The sequence below is a fragment of the Paramisgurnus dabryanus genome, chromosome 2 (assembly GCF_030506205.2).
Source record: "Paramisgurnus dabryanus chromosome 2, PD_genome_1.1, whole genome shotgun sequence".
Taxonomy (NCBI): Eukaryota; Metazoa; Chordata; class Actinopteri; order Cypriniformes; family Cobitidae; genus Paramisgurnus; species Paramisgurnus dabryanus.
The window spans coordinates 32,264,845-32,282,201 of NC_133338.1; the positions used below are offsets into that span (position 1 = coordinate 32,264,845).

At 37.4% G+C, this 17,357-nt stretch overlaps 1 long non-coding RNA gene across 2 annotated transcripts in view; it reads left to right on the forward strand.

Moving 5' to 3' along the window:
- Positions 1–17,357, forward strand: part of LOC135749217 (uncharacterized) — a 95,690-nt gene that overhangs the window by 14,001 nt on the left and 64,332 nt on the right. The window contains exon 4 of one of the 2 annotated variants that reach the window (XR_010532313.1): positions 13,337–15,930. The exons of the other annotated variant lie outside the window; for it this stretch is intronic. This is a non-coding gene — a long non-coding RNA (uncharacterized lncRNA). Of the gene's footprint in view, positions 1–13,336; positions 15,931–17,357 lie in introns of those variants that run through there. 2 annotated transcript variants of the gene reach the window in all.

The window sequence follows — 17,357 nt, forward strand, 5'->3', positions numbered from 1 at the left end:
ATGCATTGATGTAGATTAAACTAACCAACAGTATATCAAATTAATCAACTTTAGAAATATACGCAACATACACAGGATACTATTAATACAAAACATAACTTATAATACTAAAACAGTGACAAGAAACTTGTTTCTGCTAAATGCACACTTTTTTAATAAATGTTTTAATTGTTTATTTTAAAATATCCAAATTCAGTCATTACACACGTGCAATGTATCTTGGGATAGCCTCGGCTGTGAAGGATCCATTCGTTTTATCCTTAGCAGATCGGAGAAATAATGATACATTTTGAGGCTTCATTTAAGCATCCTTTGATTTGGGATGGCCTCACTAGCCTTAAGTTGTGCTGCTGTGAAGCAATCGGTCTCAGAATATGTTCTTAGAAGGTCGAATTGGGACACAGCTAAACAAATCTGCTTACATTAAAATGCTTATACAGTGTGCAAAAAGGTAAAGCTCCAAATAGCACATATATCCATCATTAAAGTAATCCAAACGACTGCAGTCGGTAAATAAGTATGGTGACAACCACACAATACGCTTTTGAAAGAAAGCGATTAATATGTTGAGCTCATTTATTGATTGAAACATTGTGTATTAATGTAATAATTCATTATTCAAATATGGTGGCACACAGATAACTGTGCATCTCATTGGTTGTTGGGTGTCACGTGACTAGTGGTCATACGCATAGTGCATTTCACCATGAGACAATTACTCTGCTGATGTTTACATTAAAACAAGATTTGGATATGAGATTAAGTTATAAAAGATTATTTTTTTCAATATTTGGGTACTACTTCATATAATGAGCTAAAGCATGTGACAAGGCCGAACAGTTCTTTCAAAACCTTTGGGCTTCAATGCTTGTGGTTGTTTTGTCGTTTGGTGTAAAAAAGGCTTGCATGTAATTCTTATTAGGTTTGTAAAAGTTATTTTTACAGCTTTTGTAATATAGATACAACAGGATTGCCTCCTCGTAAAAAAAGTTAACAGAGAAACTACAGTTAAATGACTGTCCTTTTATATCCCAGACACCATCACCCATTGTACAAAAAATATGCTAATTGTGGCACGGGAGAAACTGAGACATGGGGTTATTTAATTTCCCAGGGTGCATTGGGCCTAGCAGAGATGACAGGGAGGCTGAGGCAGCGTGTAACGGGAGCTTCGCCGCAGCAGCCCTGCTCTGGGCTTCCAACCGACAGAGGAGCACCGTGAGAAAGAGAGGCAGAGAGACAGAGAAAGAGAAGGAAAGTAGACCTCTGAGCTGTGACTCTTGTTCTGTAAAGCACACATCATTAAATGATATAATGTTACTGTTAGTTTGTCAAGGAACAGTGTTAAAAAACTTTACCATAAATTAAGAAAGAGATTGAGAGAGAGACAAACAGGACCTCGCCAACACACAGAGCCTCTCATCGTCTCACTTCCTCTCTTCACAGACTTGCTCTTTTTGTGTGTTACCCAGAATTCCTCCTGACGGTTGTTGTGTGAAGATTACTCACTGGCCCGTAGCCTAGCGTAGCACAACAGCTATGGTTTTAAAGACACAGAGTTGGCACTATCCCAGCCCGACACCTCACCCACAAACTGTGCCCCCTGTCAACCCCCGTGGGCACCTTTTGTGGCAAATCAGTGACCGTACCATTCCTTATTTCTGCTCTTCACCAACAAACGATAAAAAGACAGAGAATAGGAGGAAGAAGAAAAGAGGATCCAGAGCATGTTGCCTTTTTACTAAAGTCATTGAGGACAATGCAAGTGCTAGACCATCATTTTCAACTGTGCCAAGCAGCGCGTAGATCAGAGTACTGACAGGATTTATCAAGCAAGCGTTTGATTGTATTTGTATTGTATATCTGACAACACAAAATTAAAGTTTTGAAAGAAGAGTTTAAAAGCAACATGAGTGGTTTACAAAATGTACAGCCCCAATAAATATATATTTTTGTTTTGGGGGCATTCTTGCTACTTTTAGGACAAGTGGAGTGGAGACAGCAATCGAGGAACAAGTTCTGCAAAGGATTTAAAGTTGGATCGCATACTATGCTGTCAAACCACTGATCATGACTATTGCTCTAACAAATAATGTATTTTATAAATTAAAATGTGTTCTTCATTATTTAACAGTTCTTTATTTTTGACCCTGCCAGTAAAAAACGTTAGATTTTTTTCCATTTCTATTAAATCAATCAAAATAATCATCTAACAATGTAAATATCATTCTGTGAAAATATAATCCTGATTCATTTAATACTAATTTAGTAAGATCATGTCAAAGATTGCAAATTAATGGCTGAAATCAATCTTTGATGCTTATCATTTTTTGGTATCGAGACTTAACCTGGTTTCCACAGGCAGGGTCACATTTAGTCTGAATAGAGAGAGTAGCAGTAAGCGGAGTTTACTTTTCCGCGTGTGGTCTAAATCTGGTCTAAACCTGTGGTTGGCTTGGGTGGTCTTGGTCGTTTACAGTAAAGTGAGGTTAGTTTGCGTATGTGTTTGCTGAATAAATGACCTGCCACAGCTGTTTTAGCACTTAGCTAATTTCATTCAGGGCTAAGCGCTGCATGCGGTTGTGTTTGTTAACCCTGGACCTGCTCACGCTGATCGAACAGTTGGATGGAAATGTTGACTCTGTCACAGGCACACAGATTACAGCCGAAGTCAGACCCTCAATGAAAAGGTCATTAACCGTGACCCGATATGCACAGAAAACAAAGAAAATCTATTGATGGATCAAAAGATTGAAGTACCGTAGCTGTCATGAGCATTATCTTGCAACAAATAAGGAAATTGAAGTCTTTGTAGTGTGAACACATTGTCAACCTTTGGCAAGGGCACGGCCTGGCAGCCAGCGACTGTGTGTATGCTGCCTGCACTTTTGAACGGGAGAGATTGTTTATGTGTGTTTCTGCATGAGACAGAGTAAAGGAATGAACTAAATAGAAGTATATTTGTGTTGGGTAGTTACTTCGGGTTAAAGTAAAGCACTTCATGATAAAAAATTGTGATCACACACACACACACACACACACACACACACACACACACACACACACACACACACACACACACACACACACACACACACACACACACACACACACACACACACACACACAGGGTAAGTGACAGACAATAGCTGTTGTAAAATTCTCTTACATCTCAGCTGCTCTGTATTCATGGCCCTCATCTGTTTTTGTGACCCTCTTCCCTCTCTCTCTTTTCACATTCTCTCAACACATTCAATCTCTTTCAACCTTTTCATCGCTTCACTTTCTTCTTGAAATATTTGCTGTATTTTTCCCTATGTCTCTGATCAGGTAGGTTAGATAGAGCCTCACTTGACAACACGCTCCTTTCTGCTCTTTATCCGGTCTAACGCTTATTCCTCAAATGTCATACACCCTGTCAAAGGGTTCAGTCTTAGTCTATATAATTCTAATATTGAAGATTTTTGCAAGATAAAAACATTTTGTATATGCTTTTAATATAATCTCATTGTGTAGAATCAAGCATATCAGCACTTCACTCTTATCATAGCTTAATAAAGGAAAGGAAGTGCTGATACGTAACTTGTTTCAGTATGTAAATCGATATGTGTAAAAGCCTCATGCAGGTGTTGTTTGTCAGTGTTGGTTTGGTTCTGGCAGATTTTGGCTCTTATCTTTGAGAATCTGTGTCATCTAATTTCTCTGGGAATTGTTTTGACAAAACAGGTTAGCATAAGGTAGGGGATGTCAGACATAACAAAGACTCGTTCAATTTGTGTGTGCGTGTCTGTCTCCATGGGAAACACGTGTCAGTCATCAGCAAGGTTTCACACTGGATATGACATCATGGCCCTCTAGGGCTTGTGCTAGGAAGACGAGTTGTTTGATTCTGTGGAAAAGAACAGAGTCTGGAGCTAACTGTGAAGATCTGCTTCTATCTCAGCTGTTGTAAATGTCTTGCTAACACAAATACAGCTCATAGGTGCATGTCAAAACAAATGTGCAACCTTTTTGTTCCTGTTTACACTCTTGTGAGGTCATGATTAAAGGCTCAATGATGGCTATAAAAATGTATGATTATGTGAATGACTTAGATTTGGTATTTTTGTGTACATATAAAAGAAAATATCTCCATAAATAGCACATTTACCATTTGCTGAATTGCCACGTTTTTCAGAAAGGTGCAAGAATTTTTTTAACACTGTCAATTCAACCAATAGGCATGCATTTTTAGCACCTGACTCTCTACTGATTGGGTAACCTCAACTGTTCTTGTTGGAATATGTCATGTGATTGGCTGGGTGGTGTCCTGTGGTCATGCAGTGTAGACAGGCAGATTGATGTGGGTTGGGTAAAGGCTAAGGAACAAGACTGCAGGCCTTTGAAGTCGTACAGGAGGGGAGTAAATTGATATATCAATTTAAGCTGCCTTGCCTATTAGAGGAGCTCCAGTCAGGTTAATGTGATAGCCCTAGCATTACCCCTCCAGCCCCTTTCAGCCCTGTCCCAGTACCCTACTCACAACACACACCAGGCCCGGTACTAGGCTTGCTGGACTGGGGGGGCAGTCAGGATTTTTGGGTGGGCAGCCATTTCTCGACTAAAATGATTCATACACTAAAATTATGGATGTTTCAATCCAATATTACTTTGCATGTCTTATAATAAAAGGCAATTTATATGTCATTTTGCACGTTCACATTTTAAAAGTAGATGCAATTAGATTAATGATTTATAATGTTATAATGATTACACTAGTTTGACACATTTAGTCAAAGTTAATGAAATCAGGCAAGCAGGTGATAGAAATATAAAGCTGTACATATAGCTATATTTTATTAATGTTTACACTGCATTTAATCTATTATTTTACTTATAGATAAATTAAAGCCATTCTTATACCTACCCTACCCAACATATGCCTTTATTCTAAATAAACACTTGTTAGGAACTTTATTTCCACTTCTCAAACATTTTTTTCATGTAAAATAATGTATTTTCAATGTGATAAGCTGTATTGTCATTAATTCCTGACCCTATCATTGCTGCTGCAGCAACCTCAAATATCACAACAAAGCACAATGCTTTAAATAATATATTGTTGCATCATGTAAGCAATTTGACATGCATGACAAATTCGTCAAAGGTTACCCTGTTTGCCTATAACAGCACCAGACAAAAGCACAAGCCCTAAAATACTGTAAGTGTGATTTGCGACGAGACCAAAGATAAATCACACTGCTTTGTTCATAACACAGCAAATTAGATATTATAATACAACGCAACATTATAAAATGCAACGTTTTACCTCACGATGACCTTGCGGAATGAAAGCTGCTCCTGAACTTAAAAGTCTGTAGATTTTTGCGTGTGAAGTTTTCCTCAAACGCAAGCTGAATGAGCTGATGAATGACGATGACAAAACCGCTAAAATTTGAATTTAAAACTGCACGCGATGCTCAGCTGTTACAATACTGTATATTTACTGTATAACCATCTTATATCATTTATATCTACTATATAGTATGCCACAACCAAACTGCATATTCTAATTTTAATAAACAGAACTACGTCTAAAACAAACACATTAAATGCTGCTGGAGACTTGCCATTGGCTGTTGTATTTGCATGAATAAATAATGAGGTGAGTCTAAGAAAGGATAAGGTGCTATTTTGGGCATGTTTTACTATAAAAAAAAGTTTTAATTTAATATGTGTTGGGTTATTACGTTTATGTAATACTAAATTGCATTGTTTTTGATATATATTTTAAAGATGCGTTTTTTTTAGTTACCGTCATAGAGAACAGTAGTACTTTTCCTGTGACTTAAATACTGCTGAAAAGACCACAAGGTTTGAATAAGCTAATCAGACGTTAGTGGGCGGGAGCTGTAAACGCTAGCGCTTGCCTAATGAAGACGTTTTTTGTGTAAAGAGACTCCGTTATTTTAAGGTTGGCTGGACATTTTTGGGGGGGCACAAGGAAAATCTGGGGGGGCAATGCCCCCCCCAGCCCCCCTGTAGACCCGGCCCTGACACACACGCACACACACCATCAGTACCTGCCAACCTGTGGCCGTAACAGGGCGTAAATAAAGTAGGGTAACAGTTGACCATCTTTCTTTCTGTCTGTCTCACTATGGGTGATTTAAATTCCCTCTTGCCCTTATAATAGCCAAGTTGAATCAAAGTTCTTTGAAAAAGTTAAAGAGTGTGTCAGGAGTTTAGAGGACCTTGAGCCTACAGATTCGCCCCTGTACATTCCTTACACGTGAACTTCTGAGACCCTCGTATTAAATTGTGGCTGATTGAACACGCTAAGCCATAGCGCGCACACTTTTAACCCAAATATTGTCTTTACTTAAACATTGAAGTAAACATCACTTAATATTTTGTGTTTTGGACTTTTGAATGCTTGAATTTTAAAGTGTACAAGATTCATTTAACTAAAACATATAAGTAAAATGAACTTAAAATTATTAGTACATGTTATAAGGAATATCCATAATCCTTTGCATCTGAATATTTTGATTATTTATTCTTTTTCAAAATATAAGAACTTTAAATACTTAGACATTTGTTATTAAAATGTCATACAGGTTTAAGCTCATATATTAGTGATGTTGTAAATTATAATATTGGAAGTCATCGTTCAGGTGATCAGTGTTTCCCTACCTAAATCCTGTTCAGCACATTTTACTTATTCATTTAGCTGACGCTTTTATCCAAAGTGACTTACAATTGCTATATATGTCAGAGGTTCACGCAATTAGGGGTTAAGTGTCTTGCTCAGGGACACAATGGTGTATCACAGTGGATTCGAACCTGGGTCTCTCACACCAAAGGTGTGTGTCTTATCCACTGCGCTATCAACACCCACATTTTATTGTATCTCTCTTCATAGTACTGACAATGCATGTCAAAAATTCAGTTTTTGTATCCATTTCTGTGAAGAATAAAGTTTATTCAATGACTGACTTATAGTAAGTCAAGGATTATGTGTTATAATACCATTTATAACACAAAAAGTAATATTAATCAATTAAAAATAGAAAAAATTGAATGTAATCAACTAAGTGGAGATGTTGGACAGAGTAATTATTATTATTATAAATTAAATAAACTTAAGTTTACTGAACTAGACATTTTAAAGTAAAGGTATAGTTCACCCAAAAAGAAAATTTTTGTGATCATTTACTCACTCGCATGTTGTTACAAACCCATATAATTTCTTTGTTCTGATGAACACAAATGAAGAGATTTTGAGAAATGTTTGTAACCAACTGTTTGTGGATCCCATTCACTTCCATAGTAGGACAAAGAATACAATGGAAGTAAATGGGTATCACGAACGGTTTGGTTACAAACATTTCTCAAAATATCTTCGTGTTCATCATAACAAAGAAATGTATACAGGTTTGTAACATAATGAAAGTTAGTAAATGATGGCAGAATTTTAATTTTTGGGTGAACTTCCCTTTAAATATATTATTTTTTGTTCAACTTAGTTATTTTATAAAACATATGCTAAAAAATCATAATGTGAACTAATGCTTTTTAGTAAAGACTACTAATGTCAACTTGATTTGTCTACTACACCAACTAAATGTTCTATGTTAAAAAAACTTAACCTGTTAAGTTTCACCCTGAGAAAAAACTAAAATGATTTCGTGCAACGGGTTTCCGTGCAATTTTCTAGTAAAGTCAACTAATTCGGGCTAAGAGTGCACACAGGCGCAAACACAGACTATCACTCATTCCTCACAAATTCACCCTGAGGTGAGACGGAGATCATTCATATTTAACAGCACGCAGACGCACATTTACATTAAAAATGCAGAGTGGTGTCTTTTTAATCCAGACACGGCTATATTTATTATTAAACCTTTGTCTTTGGGGTCAGATCACAAGATTTTGGTTGTCCATCAACATTACTGCTCACTCAATCAGACTGACACGACATCACACTGCTTTAGATCTACTTTCATTCACCACTGCCCCTAAAGTCATATAAATACATAGCTGAGGATTGGACTTCTCTGGCTATTCTTCGATTACTATGTACTGTTTATGTAAATATTCGGCAAATGCTTGCTATGTTTAGTGAGTGTATAAAAAAAACTAGAGTTTATGTAAATCTGGCATTAAATTGTACTTCAACAGCAGCGAGGCAGCCACTAAAAACTCTTGAGCTGCCCCTTGACGCCATCTAGAAATCAAATTTGTGTATTTACGGGGTGAGCGGCGCATATCATCTGCTTCTTTTTATCATGCGTGTACAGACCTGGAATAGAGAGGGCTGTGTGAGGACATGGGTTTGATTTAAAAACTCCATGTGCAGACTTTTTTTTGTCTCTGCCTCTGGTCAAAACATGGACTTCCTGTCCTTTTGTTTCTGTTTTTTAAATAATCTTTTCATTATAATCTATTTATTGTTTTTTTTGAGTCAAGCCCCGGTTGTATGTTGAAACGAATTACTGTTCTCAGAAAAGAGATCTGTTTGCATTGCTGTCGCATTTTGTAACGCACAACAGATACAGGTTTGTGGAATTTTGGGAATTGCAGCCCTCACATCCTTAAACTTTCAGTTTGATTTGTTTATCTTCAAAGAAAGTCTCAATGCACACCTCTTTAAGACTCATGTACTCTGAGACGTACACACACCTAACATGAATTATGTATTCATTTTGTGGCAACCAAGCTTAAGCAGCCATAAATTTGGTTGTGGCTTTCTTGTACTGTTTTCTTGATTTTCCTTAAAGTTTCACTTAGACAACATTATTTAAAATATAAGTAAATGTTATGGGTAACACTTTACAATTTGTTAACATTAGTTAATGCATTATCTAACATGAACTAACAATGCAAAATACATTTATGATGTTAATGCTATTAGCTAACATGAACTAACATTGCACAATACTTTTAAAGCATTTATTAATCATAGTTCATGCTAATTGTAGCATTTACTAACACATTTTTAAAATAAAAAAATGTAACTGTTAACATTAGTAAACTAACATGAACATTATATGAACAATTATATTGGCCAATAAATGCTGTAAAAGTATTTTGCAATGTTAGTTCATGTTAGCTAATACATTAACTAATGCTAACAAATCCAATCTTATTGTAAACTGTTACTGTTTTATCTGTGCGCTTAATAACAGATTGCATAAATGTATTTTACCTGAGTACATTTACCGTATGGATTTAAGAATTTTGCAGACACAAAGGTGCTTTTTGAATCGGCTTTTTGGAGTGTTAGTGGTGGTAAGGGGTTCTTTGATCAGTCTGCCTCAGTGTTCACTGGAGCCTTTCGCATATATATGGAATTTTTGAATATCTAAACCATTATTTAGCATCTAAATCAGTTCTGCCTGTCTGACTGATGGACAATTTGAGCGTGACCCACGTCTCTCTGCATGTGACCTATACTGTCCACATTCTTGCGTATGGTTTTGGATGTTTGGTCTCTTTTTCCTGACACACTCACAATTTCAACATGTTTTTTTTATTTTATTTTTTGCCTTCATGAAATATGCATGCATCAACAATGGCTTTTTACATGCCTCTGTGTACAATTACTGGAGTGACCCTGCAATGCCTAGCTTTGTCATGAAGCCACTTAGTTCATTCAGGATTTGCATAATCAGTTTGTTTGTAAATAACGAATTAACAATTTGTTTTGATTTTAATGCATTAACAGTACTAAAAAAGATGTAGAGACTACATGGAATATTCAACAATTAAAAAATGCATTTGTGAAATTAACAAAAATCCTAAAATCTAGATGATAGATTTTCCCCTACTAAAATCTTTATATTATTAAAAAAAGCTACACCTTAATTACTCAGCTGTCTGCACACAACCACAGCAACAGTGTGTGATTGTCATTAATATGCACCTAAGGGTCAGTTGGCCAGTGGGATTCGATAGACAGTCGCTTCTCTTTCCTCTGGAGCTCTGCATGTAAACACACAATGATTTTTTATTAGATGTATGAATTTTTATTACTGTGTAAATGGATTCATTTTCTCTCTCTTTCCATCACTTCCTTGCCTGTGGAGAACACACTGAGTCCCAGAGCTGTTTAAGACAGAGAGTCAGGATTTAAGCTTGTGGCAGTCCACTTGGGAGCCCTAGATGAGTATTTAATTCTCAGACTGTGTGTGTGAGAGCCTGGAGGAGAGTGAGTTTGATAGACTCCATTACCCAGTAACAGTCTGCATGTTTGTGTGTGTGCATGCATGAAGCTGTGTGTGTGTGTGTGTGTGTGTGTGTGTGTGTGTGTGTGTGTGTGTGTGTGTGTGTAAGACTCTATTACTGAGTGAATCTGCATGTTTACTCAACTGTACAGCACTTTCCTTCAGTTTCCATTACCTGCACCACCTGCTCAATAGTTCTGTGCAAACACAAACACACACAAACACACATACACACACACACACACACACACACACACACACACACACACACACACAAACACATGCATATGTGAAATATCTGCAGCTAACTGATTGGTTGTTCAGATGGAATGAGATATGATGTAACGCATGCACATAAGTACACAAAGGTGTGAACAGCATATATGTAATATGTGACCTTGTCTGTGAAGTTTAAGGATTAGTCCATTTTCTTTAAAAAAATCCAGATAATTTACTCACCACCATGTCATCCAAAATGTTGATGTCTTTCTTTGTTCAGTCCAGAAGAAATTTAGTTTTTTGAGGAAAACATTCCAGGATTTTTCTCATTTTAATGGACTTTAATGGAACCCAAAACTTAACGGTTTTAATGCAGTTTAAAATTGCAGTTTCAAATGACTCTAAATGATCCCAAACGAGGCATAGGAGTTTTATCTAGTAAAACGATTGTCATTTTCGGCAAGAAAAATAAAAAAAATATACATTTTTAAACCACAATTTCTCTTCTTCCTCCGTTCGTGTGATGCGCCAGCGCAACCTTGCGTAATACGTCATCACGTCAAGAGGTCACGGATGACGTATGCGAAACTACGCCCCAGTGTTTTCAAGTGTGGAGAAAGAGGACAGTTCCGACGTTGTTGTATGTCGAATGATACTAATTAATGTCTTTGTGGCAGTTTATTGTTTAAAATAGTCCGCAAATGTGCGTTTCATATATGTAACACGTGACCTTTCGAAGTCATTACGCAATTACGTGAGGTGGCCCTGGCTCGTCACACAGCCGGAGAAAGACGAGAAGTTGTGGTTTAAAAGTGCACATTTTTTATTTTTCTTGCCAAAAATGACAATCGTTTCACTAGATAAGACCCTTAAGCCTCGTTTGAGATTGTTTAGAGTCCTTTGAAACTGCAATTTTAATCTGCATTAAAACGGTTAAGTGTTGGGGTCCAATAAAGTCCATTAAAATTAGAAAAATCCTAGAATGTTTTTCTCAAAAAACATAATTTCTTCTCGACGGAACAAAGAAAGACATCGACATTTTGGATGACATAGTGGTGAGTAAATTATCTGAATGTTTTTTTTTTTTTTTAAGAAAATTGACTAATCCTTTAAGGCTAAAGTCTAAATTTTTTCATAATCTAATTATGAGATTATGAGATTAAATCAAAATTAAAGGAATAGTCTACTCATTTTCAATATTAAACTATGTTATTACCTTAACTAAGAATTGTTGATACATCCCTCTGTCATCTGTGTGCGTGCACGTAAGCGCTGAAGCGCGCTGCGACACTTCGATAGCATTTAGCTTAGCCCCATTCATTCAATGGTATCAAACAGAGATAAAGTGAGAAGTGACCTAACACATCAACGTTTTTCTTATTTAAGAAGAGTAGTTCTACAAGCAAGTTTGGTGGTACAAAATAAAACGTAGCGCTTTTCTAAGCGGATTTAAAAGAGGAACTATATTGTATGGCGTAATAGCACTTATGGGAGTACTTCGACGTGCGCTTACGTGCACGCACACAGATTATATATGAGGGATGTATCAACTCTTCTTAGTTAAGGTAATAACATAGTTTAATATTGAAAATGAGTAGACTATTCCTTTAAGCATTACAATCTAATTTAATCACTGATTTCACATATTTGACATGGCCTTAATCAATATTAAAGGTAACAAGGTTATATTTTCACAATTTTTTTTACATTATGTAGGATGGTTTTATGTAAAAAAAACAGTAAATCACTAAAAATGGCTTTCGCTAGATTTTCACAGACTTCGTAACATATGGTGCTAAGTATGATAAATCTACAACATAGATATATGATATTTATTGTTCTTGTTTTGTGGTGATGGTTGTGCATGTTATGTTATGTGCAATGTGTGTCCTAAAACGAGTATTGTGCAGATTCATGTGCATAAAATTACTTCTAAAACCCACCTAAAAATATTTGACATGTTTCATGAAAAAAGATGCATACTTCATACTGTTGCAGTCTCTTTAGGCAGTGTCAAGGGTCAGCGTTTGTGTTTTGTGTCCATAACCTCTGCTTGACTGCTGATACTCATAAATATCACCTGACGTCTGAGAGCAGTTTTTCTTGTCAAAATGAAAAAATAACAAGTTGGGCTCTGTTTCATACTCTGTGACTCATTACCCCAGTTAGAGAGACTGGGTGTCAGTATATCACCCTTAGAGCTCCATCACCTGACCTCAAACTAGAACCCCCACATACCTCTGTATGTGAGAGTGTGTATGTGAGAGGGGAGAAGGTGGTTTATGACCTCTGAGAGGGATCTAAAGACCTCTGAGGGTGTATGTGAGTTATGGTTGGACCCAGTGGTTACTTGTTGTGTGTGTGTGTGTGTGTGTGTGTGTGTGTGTGTGTGTGTGTGTGTGTGTGTGTGTGTGTGTGTGTGTGTGTGTGTGAGCGCGCACGTAAGAGTGCAGATGAGTTATGGCATGAGTCCAGTGGCCGCTCTGATGAAGGGGGCATCCGAAGTTATGGCCGTGCCAAGTTCACTACTTTGACTTGGATACAGAGCAGACCCTTACCTTAAGAGAGAGACGGGCACACCCCTCTATTTACACTCTGCCGTCTCGTAGTTGTGTGTGTTTTGTGTCATCTATGTCCCGGTATGACAGTATTGTGAGAAAATTAGATGTTAGTGCAAGAAAACTACTTGTTTGTTTACACATTAAGACTGCTTATTGTCATAGAATGAATAATTTTAATAAAGTCCATTTAAATATTTATAAAAAAAATGTAATATAACATGCTTTAGGAAATTAATTATTAATACTTAATAGAAATATTTTTGTTAGTTTTAATAGGATTGTCATGTTGCTCTCGTGTTTCAGCATTGCTGCCGAAGCCTGCAATAATGTTTTCTATTTCTGTTTCAGAGCCAATCTCACATAGACATGGACCACTAATGGGCATATCTATATTGGGAGATTTTGTATTGGACTACCAGAGTATGTATAGATGTGTGTGTGCTGTTTGTTTGAGCACTCTTGAGAATAGAGAGTGAGGGAATCAGTGAATAAATAGCACACACAGCAAGCTTCCCTCCTGTGTCTCATTGCTCAGATCTGATTGCAACATAAACATGGCGTCTCAATCCAGACTGCCCTTTCTAAACGATTTTTCACACAGCCAAACAAAGGGCCAGTGAAAGCGTAATGACCTACACATCAAAACACTCGCATGCGCAAACACCCGTCTCAAAACAGACCTCTAAGCTTGGGTGTTGTTAAGATGCACACTAAAGCACAAGTCAATATCAGTTCAACAGTGCTTTGTATAATTATAAGTGCGATTAGAAAAGATTTGATTGGATAATGGACGCTGATGAGAGGAAAATCATTTTTGGATGCATGTGTCTAATTGATGACTGAAGTGATGCATCTGTGTCTGTGTTGTTTGTAAGCGGGTGCAGTGAACTCACCCTAATCTCACCTGTCAGCTAGCCGATTTTTTCGCTGATCACCCGTTGATACCCGGACTTCTTCAGCGCACATCCTTTATCGCTACGGAGACATCTGGCAACTCGATGGTTTTTAGACGGAGCACTGGCTGCTCTACATTAGAAGCTAATAATACACCCAGTCTTCTGAAGTTGTGCCACAGGAAGACAGTAAACCCTTTCATTCTTTTCACCCCCTTTATTTTAAACAGTCGACGAATCCGTCATATCTGGAGAACAGGTGGCACTTCCTCTGTGTCCCACAGTGCTGAAACTCAACTTAACATTTCTTAACATCACAGAGATGCTGCTAATGCTCCGTGTGCCCTGTGCTGTATTTTTAGTAAGGAGAGCTGTGCTTTTCTTGGAAAACCGACATACTGACATATCCATCCACTAGAACAAAAAGAGACAGGATGAAGAGATTAACCATTTGAACAGTGATTATAATAATACTGAGAGTTTTTTAATAGTGATAAATCAAAGCTGAGTGAGTTATTACATCTTTCATTTCTGATTATTTCCTCTTTGCTTTCTGTTCTAATAAGTGTTTTCTCTTCTTTTGTAGTAAATATTTTCAATTTATCAATTAGTGCATTCATGTTTTAGTGAAAGGCTGGAACTTCTTAATTTTTCGAACAAGTATTCAGGAGGGAATAAATGTAAGCTTCAATGACCTTTAGCCGTTTTAGTAATATGTTGAGGGAAGGTGTGTAAGCATGGTGTCCCTCTCTCTTGTGATTGCAGTAAAAATACCAATTAACCCAAACCAATTAGAAGTAGCTCTTTAGTACAGAATGTTACCCCCTCCAGCACTTCCAATCTGTCCAATCTTCTTTCTGTTTGCATGCGGATCTGCGCTTGGTTGCATGCAGTGATTTGGTCTATGTGTCTGTTTACAGTGTGTAAGATTGTACGCTTAATTACCAGTCCAGGATAAAGCCACAGGAGCCGTCTGAAATGCAGCCTATGCGCACACACATACGCCTGCCCTCTTCAGCCATTAGTTTCATGTATGTTTGGTTTTCTTCCCCCCCGGTGGTTAATGCATGGATGCCGTCGAGCGGCACTGTCTCATGTTTAAAGGTGTGATCAGGCCTGATCTCAGATCAGAGGTTTGTGGGAGGAAATGTCCTGCTGCTGTAGGGACCGGGTTGTATTGTCCTTGGATGTGCTTTATCTTCCCTCCGGCCCAAACCATCACTTCTCTATACCGACTCATCTGAAGTACAGCGCTGCCACTCTCTAAATGATGTTACTTGAAAAAAAATATTGCTGTCAATAAATTCTGAGTTACTTGGTTGATGATTTAAAATATCTGTAACATTTATATATTTACATTTAGGCAACTGTACAATTTGGGCACCATTTCTTTTCAGTTTTTACCATATTTTTTAAAAGTAAATATTGACATCACATAGAATATATTTTCGTCTGTCACATTACAAGCAGGATCAATGCTACCCTGATAATAAACAGTAATATCTTGTTGTTTTGATAGGTCTGTCTCTTATTTCATGTTTGCTATCTTTTAGTAGCTTCTGTGCTCTGATAAAAGCCAATACACCTGCTGTTTAACTGTTTAATAATTCGATATGCTGTTATCATGTTTCTTTTCTGACAGGAATCAAATGTAACTATTGAAAACTATTTTTTAATAATTTTTTTGTAATTGATGGGTGAACACACATTTCACCTGTTATGTAAATTAATGATGAATTTACATTCATTGTTTACATTTACAATTACCATTTACATTTAGAATTTGAATTCAGACAAGGCATTTGATATCAATTTGAATAGTCGGGTCATCTGTTGAGAACAGACAATGAGACCAGAGAAAAGGAACTGAGAGAAGAAAAGCACCATTGTGTTTCCATTCAACATGTAAAGAGTGGATTTTTTTGTAATAAAAAGCCTCAACATGAAAAAAGTCTATTCAAAACTATATGGTTATTACTGGGGGTGAAACGGTACACAGAAGACACGGTTCGGTTCGTACCTTGGTTCAGGCATCACGGTTCGGTACAATTGAGGGAAAAGCAAAACAAAAATGCAGAAGGCAAATATTTTTTAGTACTTAAGATAGTCTTAAAAACATAGGTGTTCTTATCGGTGTTATTTTGAGATGTCATGAATATGAGCTGAAATGCATTTAACATACTGTCTCGTATTACAAAAATGTATACCACTTGAAGTAAACTTGTACTCATCTTTCATACAGAGATGGGTTCAAATGTATTACAAGTGTTACCTAAATACATTTTTAAATTACATTTTAGCATATTTCATATTAATGTTCTAAAAAAATATATAGGCTTGTTGGATGAATTAATAGGTGTGGACGACAAGTGGATGACATCAGCATAACGCGAGAGCGATTTGAATCAAATCAGCCTCCTTTGCAAGATTTCTCGCGGTACTCTGACGCTACGTAAAGTTGAGCACACTTAAAAAAAGCAACATAACTCAACAGAACTGCCTTGCGTATGCCTGCACTTTGTCCATTTATTGTATATAGCAGGACAATTTATCTCCTACTTCTCAGCGTGAGAAATACAAGGTGTGGGGTGTGAACTGACTGAAATGTGTGTGTCTCATGGTGAATGCGTGAGACTTGAGAGCCCTGATTTGATTTATTTCCCCTCACATAAGTTACCCAACAACTGATGAACTACGTTGACACACAGTCCTCGTCTTTACCACCACTCCCTTGCCTGTACTACTGTAACTGACTGGAAAACCATACTTGCTGTCGCTGCTAACTCTGACTCACTCACTGGACCGTCAACCTGACAAAAACTGCAGAGTTCCAGAGAATGTAGACGGGCTCTGATAGAGTGCATACATATGCGGAGCTCGGCTGCATCGGTGCCATTCATAGCTTCAGAGCTAAAGCAGGGCTACAGATTAGCTGTCCCTAAAGAACCCGCGTATCCAACAGTAGTTCCACATTACATTCATTATTTTGCACGCAAGTTTTTTTATTTTCATACCGTGTATTCTCCGTTTAAATTCATGCACCGAACCGTGGCCCCCGTAACAATTCGGTTCGAAACAAATAAATGTACCATCCCACCCCTAGTTATTACAGGTTTATAAGAGGTAATTTTTCTTGATTTTTGGTTCCATAAATAAGGATAATGTATAGGCAGCAGGTTGTTATTGCAGAAATAAGCCCTGACAGCGTGATCACTTACATTACGTGCCCGGATTCAATTGACCCCCAAAGCCTGGTTCGTTTGACTAGTGTGATCACTCTAACCAAACCACGCCTGGTACAATCGCACCCTGGCCGGCTTGCAGAGGGGCTTGAGGACGTTCACTTAGGTTCAGGTGCAGAACGCGCAGTGTGATCACAGATCAAAAGACGTCTATTGTGCGACCACTCACCTTCATCTGCCTTCGTAAAAACCTGAACACCCGCACAGTAGGGTTACAAATGTCTGAGCTGCACA